Source organism: Syngnathus typhle, linkage group LG9 (assembly GCF_033458585.1).
Source record: "Syngnathus typhle isolate RoL2023-S1 ecotype Sweden linkage group LG9, RoL_Styp_1.0, whole genome shotgun sequence".
NCBI classification, from domain to species: domain Eukaryota; kingdom Metazoa; phylum Chordata; class Actinopteri; order Syngnathiformes; family Syngnathidae; genus Syngnathus; species Syngnathus typhle.
Window position 1 is genome coordinate 14,429,184 of NC_083746.1, and position 13,064 is coordinate 14,442,247.

Here is a 13,064-nt window from a genome sequence, read left to right on the forward strand (position 1 = left end):
TCCTCCTCCCTCAGCTCACCACCCTTTTTAATCAGTCTCTATCCCTTGGCCACTTTCCCACTGTCTATAAAATTGCAGCCATCACCCCTGTCTTCAAATAGCCAACCTTGGACCCACTCAACCTCTCCAACTACCGTCCCATCTCCAACCTTTCATTCCTTTCCAAAACCCTTGAACGCATTGTCTCCGCCCAACTCCACACCCATCTCCAGTCCAACAATCTCTATGAACCCTTCCCTGTCCGGATTCCGCCCACTTCATAGCACCGAAACAGCTCTTGTTAAAGTCACGCAGACTCTGGTGCCCTCAACATCCTACTACTACTTGAACTTAGCACATCCTTTGACACTGTGAACCATTCCATCCTCCTCCAAAGGCTGTGCCAACTAGGTGTTGAGGGCACTGCACTCGACTGGCTCACCTATCTCGCCAACAGAAACCAGTTCATCTCTCTCTCCGGTCACTCATCTATCCTCTCCCCAGTTACACTTGGCCCCCTCCTATTCATCTGTTACCTTTTTCCCCTTGGTAATGTCATCCGTAAACTCAATCAGGACTTCCACTGCTAAGCTGATGACACCCAGATCTATATACGTACCACACCAACCCGTAACCCTTCCCTCACCCACTTTGAAACCTGCATCTCTACATAAAAACATGGCTGACCCACAACTTTTTCAAACTCAACAGTGACAAAACAGAGCTCCTTCTCATAGGCACTAAATCCTCCCTTAATAAAACTGGATCCATCACACTCACCATTGACTCCTCAAACATCACTCCCTCCCCTCTGGCACGCAACCTTGGCATTATTTCTGACCAAACACTGTCCTTCCACCCTCATGTTAGCTCAGTTGTTAAGACCTCCTACTTCCACCTCCGACGCATCGCCAAAATCCGGCACTGCCCTCATCCACGTCTTCATCTCATACCGGCTTGACTACTGCAACTCCCTTCTCACTGGAATCACTGCTCACTCACTCCATAGACTTCAACTACCGTTTTTTTCCGTGTATAGTGCGCAATATTTAACTAATTTATTGTCCTAAAATCTGGGGTGCGTATTATACATGGGTACAAAAAAATGTTTAAATTTTTTTTTTTCAATTTTTTATTTTTTTATTTTTTTTAAAAGAAAGTCATGGTACAACAAAACCAACAACAGGACTGGCCGACAAAGTCGTGGAACAAAAAGACAGGGTGACATTACCAAAGACAGGAACAGAATGACAGTAACACATGCAATGATCCAACGGTGAGCGAGGGGCAGACAGGACTTAAATACAAAACACGTTACATCGATTGAGATGACACAGGAAGAGCGGGGTGACGCGAACAGAAACTATGGCAACCTAGACACATAGCAAAACTGGGGACGAGACATGACAAATCTCCCCCGAAATAAAACTCACCTTTCTTCTTGTTTGTTGTCAATCGCGCATCGCATTCAGCCATCCTGCCCAACACACTTAGTAAAATTCATAATTGACGACACATCGTTTGATGCGATGGTGCAATCCTCGATGGTGTGTTATTGTCAAATATTGTTTGTTTTTTAATCTCCATCGCGGACCGGACGTCATACGGAGGCCGCCATTACAGATGCGCAGAACGGTTGCGCAAGACACGTCAGCTATATAAAGAGCGAGAGTTCAGTTCTCCACCTATTAGTTTCAATTCACAGTTTAATTAGCAGTTTCAATCAGCAAATAACAAAATGCGTATTACAGGTAATATTTTATTTCACAACACTTTTCCTTGTTCCTTTCGTCTCTGCTGTTCATTTCAAACACGCTCCATACGACCGCAATGCTCTTGTATCAGACGCTCGCTCGATCACCTGCTAGTTTGCCGTCTGTCACAATGTACCCTACACAAATCCGAAACATTTGTTGCGGCTCCAAGTCACGACGAGGGGCAAGTTTTGGTTTCCAAGGGTGTTTTTATTCCTCTTCAACGTCTCTCCCATACAGAGCCGCCTTTTTCACGTCCGCACGCCTCTTTCCCGTGCGCGCACGGAGCGCGGTGGTGCGTTTATGGGCAGTCGGAGAAATCAACGCTAACAAAAAAAATTACATCCAGCCTAGTTAAGACCATACCAAAGACTATAAAAATGGGACCCATTGCCTCCCTGCGTGTGTGACGATCATTGGGACTTAAAGAAAAAAAAAAAAAAATCATAAAAATTGGGTGCGTATTATACATGGGTACAGGCTTTTTTCCAGCATCAGCATGCCATTTTTAGGGTGCGTATTATACATGGGGGCGCATTATACACGGAAAAAAACATTAATACCCCTCCGTGAGTCGTTACCTTATCCTGGTGTGCGTGCTCCTATTATCCTAGGAGCCATGTTGTCTGGGGCTTCATGCCCCTGGTAGGGTCACCCATGGCAAACGGGTCCTAGGTGAGGGGCCAGACAAAGCACGGCTCACACGAGCCCCTTATGACGAAGAAAATAGATGGATCTCGTTTTCCCTCGCCCGGACGCGGGTCACAGGGGCCCCCCTCTGGAGCCAGGCTTGGAGGCGGGGCTCGAAGGCGAGCGTCTGGTGGCCGGGCCTTCGCCCGCCAGGCACAGCCCGAAAAGGAAACGTGGGTCCCCCTTCCCATGGGCTCACCACTTGTGGGAGGGGCCAAAGGGGGCGGGTGCAGTGTGAGCTGGGCGGCGGCCAAAGGCAGGGACCTTGGCGGTCTGATCCCCGGCTGCAGAAGCTGGCTCTTGGGACATGGAATGTCACCTCTCTGGCTGGAAAGGAGCCCGAGCTGGTGTGCACGCACAGTTTGGGTTCCTGTACAAGCCCTCTCGAGAGGGGCTGGACTCTCTTCCACTCTGGAGTTGCCCACGGTGAGAGGCGTCGAGCAGGTGTGGGTATACTTATTGCCCCCCGGCTGGGCGCCTGCCCATTGGGGTTCACCCTGGTGAACGAGAGGGTAGCCTCCCTCCGCCTTCGGGTGGGGGGACGGGTCCTGACTGTTGTTTGTGTCTATGCACCAAACGGCAGCTCAGAGTACCCACCCTTCTTGGGGTCCCTGGAGGAAGTGCTGGAGAGCGATCTTTCTGGGGACTCCATCGTTCTACTGGGTGACTTCAATGCTCGCGTGGGCAATGACAGTGAGACCGGGAAGGGCGTGATTGGGAGGAACGGCCCCCCCCGATCTGAACCCGAGCGGTGTTTTATTATTGGACTTCTGTGCTCGACACGGATTTTCTATAATGAACACCATGTTCAAACATAAGGGTGTCCATGTGTGGACTTGGCACCAGGACACCCTAGGCCGCAGTTCGATGATCGACGTTGAGGTTGTGTCATCGGATTTGCGGCCGCATGTTTTGGACACTCGGGCGAAGAGAGGGGCGGAGCTGTCAACTGATCACAGTTGGTGGTGGGTTGGCTCCGATGGTGGGGGAAGATGCCGGTCCGACCTGGCAGACTCAAACGCTCTGTGAGGGTCTGCTGAGAACGTCTGGCAGAATCCCCCCCCTGTCAGGAAGAGCTTCAACTCCCACCTCCGGCAGAGCTTTTTCCACGTCCCAGGGGAGGCGGGGGACATTGAGTCCGAGTGGACATTGAGTCCGAGTGGACCTTGTTCCGCGCCTCCATTGTTGAGGCGGCCGACTGAAGCTGTGGCCGTAAGGTCATTGGTGCCTGTCGTGGCGGCAATCCCCGAACCCGCTGGTGGACACCGGCGGTAAGGGATGCCGTCAAGCTGAAGAAGGAGTCTTATCGTTTGGCCGTTTTGGCCTGCGGGACTCCGGAGGCAGCTGACAGGTACCAGATAGCCAAGCGGAACGCGGCTTCGGCGGTTGCTGAGGCAAAAACCCGGGCGTAGGAGGAGTTTGGCAAGGCCATGGAGAATGACTTCCGGATGGCTTCGAGGAAATTCTGGTCCACCATCCGGCGTCTCAGGAGGGGGAAGCAGTGCAACGTCAACACTGTTTACAGTGGAGATGGCGTGCTGCTGACCTCGACTCGGGATGTCGTGTGTCGTGGGGAGAATACTTCGAAGACCTCCTCAATTCCACCTACACGCCTTCCATTGCGGAAGCAGGGCTTGGGGACTCTGAGGCGGACTCTCCAATCTCTGGGGTCGAAGTCAATGAGGTAGTTAAAAAAACTCCTCGGTGGCAGGGCCCCGGGGGTGGATGAGATCCGCCCGGATTTCTTAAGGGCTCTGGATGTTGTGGGGCTGTCATGGCTGACACGTCTCTACAACATCGCGTGGACATTGGGGACAGTGCCTCTGGATTGGCAGACTGGGGTGGTGGTTCCCCTCTTTAAGAAGGGGGACCGGAGGGTGTGTTCCAATTACAGGGGAATTACACTCCTCAGCCTCACCGGTAAGGTCTATTCAGGGGTGCTGGAGAGGAGGGTCCGTCGGGAGGTCGAACCTCAGATTCAGGAGGAACAGTGTGGCTTTCGTCTTGGCCGTGGAAATATGGACCAGCTCTTCACCCTCAGCAGGATCCTCGAGGGTGCATGGGAGTTCGCCCAACCAGTCCACATGTGTTTTGTGGACTTAGAGAAGGCGTTCGACCGTGTCCCTCGGGAGGTTCTGTGGGGGGTGCTTCGGGAGTACGGGGTACCGAGCCAACTGATAAGGGCGGTTCGGTCCCTGTATCACCGATGCCAGAGTTTGGTCCGCATTTCCGGCAGTAAGTCCGATTCGTTCCCAGTGAGGGTTGGACTCAGCCAAGGCTGCCCTTTGTCACAGATTCTGTTCATAATTTATATGGACAGAATTTCTAGGCGCAGCCGAGGCGTTGAGGGTGTCCGGTTTGGGGACCTCAGCATGGCGTCTCTGCTTTTTGCAGACGACATGGTGCTGTTGGCTTCTTCAGGCCGTGATCTCCAGCTCTCACTGGAGCGGTTCGCAGCCGAGTGTGAAGCGGTCGAGATGAGGGTCAGCACCTCCAAATCCGAGTCCATGGTCCTCGATCGGAAAAGGGTGGAATGCCCTCTCCGGATCGGGGATGAGATCCTGCCCCAAGTGGAGGAGTTTAAGTATCTTGGGGTCTTGTTCACGAGTGAGGGGAGGATGGAGCGCGAGATCGACAGGCGGATCGGTTCAGCGTCGGCAGCAATGTGGACTCTGTACCGGTCCGTCGTGAAAGGCAAAGCTCTCAATTTACCGGTCGATTTACGCTCCTACCCTCACCTATGGTCACGAGCTATGGGTCGTGACCGAAAGAACGAGATCCCGGATACAAGCGGCCGAAATGAGTTTTCTCGGCAGGATGTCCGGGCTCTCCCTTAGAGACCGGGAGAGACTCGGAGTAGAGTCCCTACTCCTCCACGTTGAGAGGAGCCAGATGAGGTGGCTCGGGCATCTCATCAGGATGCCTCCTAGACGCCTCCCTGGGGAGGTGTTCCGGACATGTCCCACCGGTACGAGACCCCGGGGACGACCCAGGACGCGCTGGAGAGACTCTCAGCTGGCCTGGGAACGCCTTGGGATCCCCGGGGATGAAGTGGCTGGGGAGAGGGGAAATCTGGGAGTCACTCCTGAAGCTGCTGCCCCCGCGACCTGACCCCGGATAAGCGGAAGAAGATGGATGGATGGATGGATGGATATATATAATATATATAATAATTGTTTATTTATTATTCACAATTGTCATGGTGATCTTTCTGGTGATTTCTTAACTAGGCTGGATGTATTTTTTTGTGTTGGCGTTGATTTCTCCGACCTCCCAGAAAGGCACGATCAGTTAGGTTAAAATGAAGAGAGGAAAGTGACGTGCGGACATGTGAAAAAGGTGGCTCTATATGGGAGAGAAGTTGAAGAGGAATAAAACCACCCTTGGAAACCAAAACTTGCCCCTCGTCGTGACTCGAAGCGGCAACAAATCTTTCGGATTTGTGTAGGGTACATTGTGACAGCAAACAAGCAGGTGATCGAGCAAGCGTCTGATACGAGAGCATTGTGTTCATATGGAGCGTGTTCGAAGTGAACAGCAGAGAAGAAAGGAACAAGGCAAAGTGTGAAATAAAATATTACCTGTAATACGCATTTAGGTAGGGAACTGAAGTCTCGCTCTTTATATAGCTGACGTGTCTTGCGCATCCGTTCTGCGCATCTGTAATGGCTGCCTCCGTATGATATCTGGTTTGCGATGGAGATTAAAAAACAAACAATATTTGACAATAACAGACCATCAAGGATTGCACCATCGCATCAAACGAGGTGTCGTCAATTATGAATTTTACTGACTAAGTGTGTTGGGCAGGATGGCTGAATGCGATGCGCGATTGACAACAAACATAGGTAGAGAACCGAAGTCTCGCTCTTTATATAGCTGACATGTCTTGCGCATCCGTTCTGCGCATACTGTCATGGCGGCCTCCGTATCAAAGTCAAAGTCAAAGTCAGCTTTATTGTCAATCTCTCCACATGTCACAACACACAAAGAGACCGAAATTATGTTTTTCTCTATCCCACGGTGACGAGACACATAACACGATAGACATACAAGTACGCGACACAATATAAAAACAAGAAGGCAAAAAATCAAACAATCAATAGTAAGAGTGATGAATAAAAAATAAACAGATAACACAATAAATAAGAGGAGCAAAACGGAGCCAGCAAGCATAGCGCAAAAGTAAAAAACATCATAAACAAAAAGGCACAAACAATAAATAATAAGAGTAATAATAAATAATAAATAAACAGATAACACAACAAATAAGAGCCAGTGTGCATACAGACAGTACAGTATGATATCCGGTCTGCGATGGAGATTAAAAAACAAAATATTTGACAACACACCATCAAGGATTGCACCATCGCATCAAACGATGTGTCGTCAATTATGAATTTTACTGACCAAGTGTGTTGGGCAGGATGGCTGAATGCGATGCCCGATTGACAACAAACAAGAAGAAAGGTAATTTCAAGTTTTATTTCGAGGGAGATTTTCTTCAAAAATTGTTGTACCCATGTATAATGCGCACCCCAGATTTTAGGATAATAAATTGGTTAGATTTTGCGCATTATACATGGGAAAAGACGGTATGAGCACCTCTTATTATATACAGTAAAAGCTACAAAACCAACTGACAAATAACTCGTTTTCAAATCAGACGAGTAAAAACTACGATTAAAAGTGAAGACAATTTGCAATTCTAGTAATGACACACAAATTTGATGCACAATTTGTCTTTGCGGGTGTCAAGTGACATGGAGGTACGAGATGGTGTAAACTTAGGTAGTGAATTTGGCCCAGGCACATTGGCTATCCCAAAACATGTAGTAGTTCAAAATTTCACCAGGAGATGGTGTTAAAGCTTGACATAGGGGTGACCTGATGGAAATGAACAAATCTAACAAATTAAATAGTTAGCAATTGGGAGGACACGACCTGTTTGGAATATGAATTTGCTATGCCATAATTTTAAGATGCAACAGCTTGAGCAATATCAATATATGTGTTTAGGTTGGAAGAACCCATTATTGTGTTAAGTACTATTATGTGTTGAGATTGATCTTTATTAGACAAGATATATGTGATTCATGTTGCAATGTTTTGTTCAACCTGTATTTAACATTGGTGTTCCATCCATACCTGAATGCATTAAGTTGAGAGGAGACTTAAGGGCTAATACTAAAAGTAAAGAACGAGCAAAACAGGAAACATCTGTTTCCGGTGATTGCTGCTTGAAGCAAGGTTGCCAAGACAACCAGTGGTTTCTAGCCGGCCTGGACAGGCATCAGCTAAGGAACATTCTCGAAACTTCCAGAAACTTCCAGGAAGGCCACCTGACGTGCCGGATGATGTGATTCCGATTAGCCATTGCCAGAAGCCTATAAATAGGTTGCCCGGACACAGAGCGGGCGCGTTTCTTCCTAGTCAGGGTGATTGCCGTGATGCTGCCCGGAGTAAAAGAACGAAGATGGATTTTGCATTCTTTTTGAGATTGAACCAAAATCTACTAAGATGAATTTCCAGAGACTTCAAATTGGACTTTGTCAAATTTTAAGCTTTGAGGAAAGCAGGGGAGAAATCCACCGGGCAGAAAAGGGGAAGTCGCCACTTTTACTTTCTCCTCATGGCCAGACCTTTCCTCTTTTTTAAACAGAATTCGGATTTTGGAACAAAGGAGAGCCGATCACTCGACTTGTTCAACCAAATAGGATTTTAGACCTTTAGTCTCCTCTCTTGTTCTGTCTGGGTGAGTCTTGTTATTTTGTTTTTTCGACTTGCAATTCTTTTTCTTGCTTATTCATTAAATCTCTTCTTGAGCCTTAATTCGGTATCGATTATTTCATATTAACTATGTCGAGCATGGTGTTATATGCGGTAATTACAACTTTAAAATGTCTTTATTTCCCTATCATAGTCATTCTTTAAATCCGTTCAATTCTTTTTAAAGTGAAGACAGCTTTAATCCTTAACATCAGGAATTATCAGATCTGGTTCGAAGTAGTTATCTTGAGCTCAGCTAGGGCGAGGGCGCTCTAGTGAATTAACGAATCCTTGAGGTCTTAACAAAGGCATCTAAAAAATATCCGTAACGTAATACCAGCATCAAACAACCGAAGGGAGCCATCATTACGGCGCGGTCATTACGGCGCGGTCATACCGGCGACTTGAGTTACTCGGCTTGCGCGTCGGATGACTTGAAAGGGGTTGGCGTCGTATAGAAATTACATTGATTCTGGTAGAATTAATTTAACTCGGGTGGTCAGCTACGGACGAGTCCCTCCGCCCCGGCTTATTGAACCCGTTACTGGGGAGCCGGAGGCACTTTGATAAAAAGTGCCCGTTTGACACGGGCCACATAAAATGATGTGGCGAGCCATATCTGGCCCCCGGGCCTTGAGTTTGACACCTGTGCCATAATGCATTGCAAAGCGCAATACATTATTGTGTGAAGGCGATGGCCTTCACACATATGTTATTCTACACTATTCACTTTATTATTATTCTTGTGTGAAGGCAAAGGCCTTCACACTATTGTTATTCAACAATTCTATTCCCCCCACTTTTTTTACTCTTAAGTAGTTCCACATACTTCAACCGATTCACTCAGTTCCAGTTTTAACTTATTCAAATATTCATGAAACCATTGCTTACATTTTTTTCATTCTAAAAATGTTCTCTTTTCACAAAATTCACAAATTTCCTGCATATTTTTCCCCATTCATTCTTAAGGACAGATTTAACATTTCACATTTACGTCGTTCCAGTTTAAAATTCACATCATTTAGCACATTCAAATCACATTGGGTACAATCCCAACATTAACTACCGTTTTTTTCCGTGTATAGTGCGCCCCCATGTATAATACGCACCCTAAAAATGGCATGCTGATGCTGGAAAAAAGCCTGTACCCATGTATAATACGCACCCAATTTTTATGAATTTTTTTTATGAATTTTTATTTATTTATTTTTTATTTTTTTTAAGTCCCAATGATCGTCACACACGCAGGGAGGCAATGGGTCCCATTTTTATAGTCTTTGGTATGGTCTTAACTAGGCTGGATGTAATTTTTTTTGTTGGCGTTGATTTCTCCGACTGCCCATAAACGCACCACCGCGCTCCGTGCGCGCACGGGAAAGAGGCGTGCGGACGTGAAAAAGGCGGCTCTGTATGGGAGAGACGTTGAAGAGGAATAAAAACACCCTTGGAAACCAAAACTTGGTGATTTCAAGTTTCATTTCGAGGGACATTTGTCACGTCTCGTCCCCAGTTTTGTTATGTGTCTAGGTTGCCATAGTTTCTGTTTGCGTCGCCCCTCTCTTCCTGTGTCACCTGAATCGATGTAACGTGTTTTGTATTTAAGTCCTGTCTGCCCCTCGCTCACCGTCGGATCATTGCATGTGTTACTGTCATGATGTCTGTTTGCTTTCTGTTCCTGTCTTTGGTAATGTCACCCTGTCTTTTTCTTTGTCGGTCAGTCCTGTTGGTTTTGTTTTCTAAAAAAAAAAAATTTAAAAAAAAGTAAAGTAAAAATTTTTTGTACCCATGTATAATGCGCACCCCAGATTTTAGGACAATAAATTCGTTAAATTTTGCGCACTATACACGGAAAAAAACGGTAATTAAAACAAAGTTCACATTTACACGTTTAAAATTTGCGCAAAATTTCACAAAATTTTATTTTTCACTTCTAATTTCTACGTTTTTCAACCGATTCAACCCGTTCCAACTTTCAATTGTTCATATTTTGCCTACCTATTCCACAACTTTTTTTTTTTAATTGACTAAGTTGTGTGTGAAAGGCAAAAACAAAACCTTTTGTTTTGCGGTACCCAAAATATGGAAAAAGTCGTACGTAGGCATGGAGCAGTACGAGTTTCTGACGGTATGATAACCTTGGGCAAAAAAATCACGGTTTCACAATATCGTGGCCCAAATATTTATTTTTTAAAGTTTGTATTTAAAAAAAACAAAACAGAAAAGAAAATCTTTTCCACGGAACTAATTTTATTTTAAAACAATACACAGAACATGAGAGAATAGAACATTAATAAGAGATACCGTGTTTTCCGCCCTATAAGGCGCACCTAAAAACCTAAAAAACAGTGCGCCTTATAGTCCGGTGCGCCTTACATATGGATCAAGTGATGAATTTGTTGATCCAGACTGGTTGTACACAGTGCTCTGCCAAAATGTTTTAGTACGTTTTAGTACGACTAGTAAATTACAAGGTCGCATCGCTTCCCAGCATTACGGTAACTGTAGTCAGGGGGCGTCACCGAATAGCTGTTGTAACCGCGAGGCTATTTCATTTCAAAATAGGCTGCTCCGTTAATGTTTCGAGTAAATCTACGGATCGATAAGGGAAACATAGGTAAGTAGTACCAATGCGTTAGATCGAACTTTCGTCAGTTCTGATCATTTTATAGGAGCTTGTTTAAGAAACGCGATTGTTTACACTTTGCTGAGACTCATGGGAGATTGCGAGCTGAGGGTCATGGGTTTTTGCGGATGGCTAATGCTATAACGATAGCTGCTATACGCGCGAGGCTATTTCATGTCAAAATAGGCCGCTCTGTTCATGTTTCGAGTAAATCTACGGATCGATATAGAAGGGAAACATAGGTAAGTAGTACCAATGCGTTAGATCGAACTTTAGTCAGTTCTGATCATTTTATAGGAGCTCGTTTGAGAGACGCGATTGTTTACACTTTGCTGAGGCTCATGGGAGATTGCGAGCTGAGGGTCATGGGTTTTTGCGGATGGCTAATGCTATAACAATAGCTGCTATACGCGCGAGGCCATTTCATGTGAAAATAGGCTGCTCTGTTAATCTTTCGAGTAAATCTACGGATCGATATGGAAGGGAAACATAGGTAAGTAGTACCAATGCGTTAGATCGAACTTTAGTCAGTTCTGATCATTCTATGTATAAGAGCTCGTTTGAGAGACGCGATTGTTTACACTTTGCTGAGGCTCATGGGAGATTGCGAGCTGAAGGTCATGGGTTTTTGCGGATGGCTAATGCTATAACGATAGCTGCTATACGCGCGAGGCTATTTCATGTCAAAATAGGCTGCTCTGTTAATGTTTCGAGTAAATCTACGGATCGATATGGAAGGGAAACAGGTAAGTAGTACCAATGCGTTAGATTGAACTTTAGTCAGTTCCAATCATTTATAGGAGATCGTTTGAAAAACGCGATTGTTTACAGAGGGCTCGTTGGTTATTGGCTAGTGGGTGCATACCGCAACCCTAGTCAACATCAGTTTGTTGCAGTAAAGCTTCTATTTTATGCGCCTTATAGTCCGGTGCGCCTTATATATGGACAAAGTTTTAAAATGGGCTGTTCATTGAAGGTGCGCCTTATACCCCGGTGCGCCTAATAGGGCGGAAAATACGGTAACTCAAATCTGAAGCTTTGGATGTGGCTCTTCTGTTGCTGGGGTACGAGGCTTTGCCCGGAAAAAAAACAAAAAAAAACGGTGCTAGGTATTGGCACCCTTACAATTCTGTCAGATAATGTTCACTTTCTTTCAGAAAATGATTGCAATTACAAATGATTTGGTATTATCTTCATTTATTTTGCTTTCAATGAAAAAACACAAAAGAAAATGGAAAAAACAAGTCAAATCAATTGTCATTTCACACAAAACTCCAAAAATAAGCCAGACAAAAGTATTGGCACCCTTAGCGTAATACCTGGTAGCTCAACCTTTAGACAAAATAACTGCGAACTTCTGGTAACCACCACTGAGTTTCTTACAATGCTCTGCTGGAGTTTTAGACCATTCGTCTTTGGCAAACTGCTCCAGTTCCCTGAGACTTGAAGGGTGCCTTCTCCAAACTGCCATTTTGAGATCTCTCCACAGGTGTTCTATTCTGGACTTATTGCTGGCCAATTTAGTCTCCAGTTCTTTTCCTCAAACCATTTTCTAGTGCTTTTTGAAGTGTGTTTTGGGTCATTATCTTGCTGAAAGACCCATGACCTCTGAAGGAGACCCAGTTTCTCACACTGGGCCCGACATTACGAGTGCCATGAGCTTCAAACTTCTTGATGACACTCACGGTAGACAGGAACATCCAGGTCTTTGGAAATGAACTTGTAGCCTTGAGATAGCCTATGCTTACTCACTATTTTGCTTTCAAGTCCTCAGACAGTTCTTTGGTCTTCTTTCTTTTGTCCATGCTCAACGTGGTACACACAAGGACACAGGACAGAGGCTGAGTCAACTTTAATCCATTTTAACTGGCTGCAAGTGTTAAGTACACAAATTAGAGAAGCATCAGATGATTTTCAAAGGGTTACAATACTTTTGTCTACCCCCTTTTTTATGTTTGGTGTGGAATTATATCCAATTTGGCTTTTTTGACAATTGTTTTTGTAGTTTTACAAAAAAGACAAACAAAACAAACATTTTAATATTAAAGCATTTATAATTTCAATATTTTTCTGGGAGTAATTAACTTATGACAGAATTGCTGGGGTGCCAATACTTTTGGCCAGCACGGCGTGCGTGTGCATGTGATGAAATACAAATGTGTCATTATAGTACATGTTAGCATAAAAAGCAAAATAACTACCGTAATTTTCGGACTATAAATCGCGGGTTTTTTTCATAGTTTGGGTGG

General features: G+C 45.4%; 1 protein-coding gene across 4 annotated transcripts in view; it reads right to left on the reverse strand.

The window, feature by feature from the left end:
• ubxn4 (UBX domain protein 4) overlaps positions 1–13,064 on the reverse strand; it is an 85,600-nt gene that overhangs the window by 42,242 nt on the left and 30,294 nt on the right. The gene's annotated exons all lie outside the window — the stretch shown is intronic.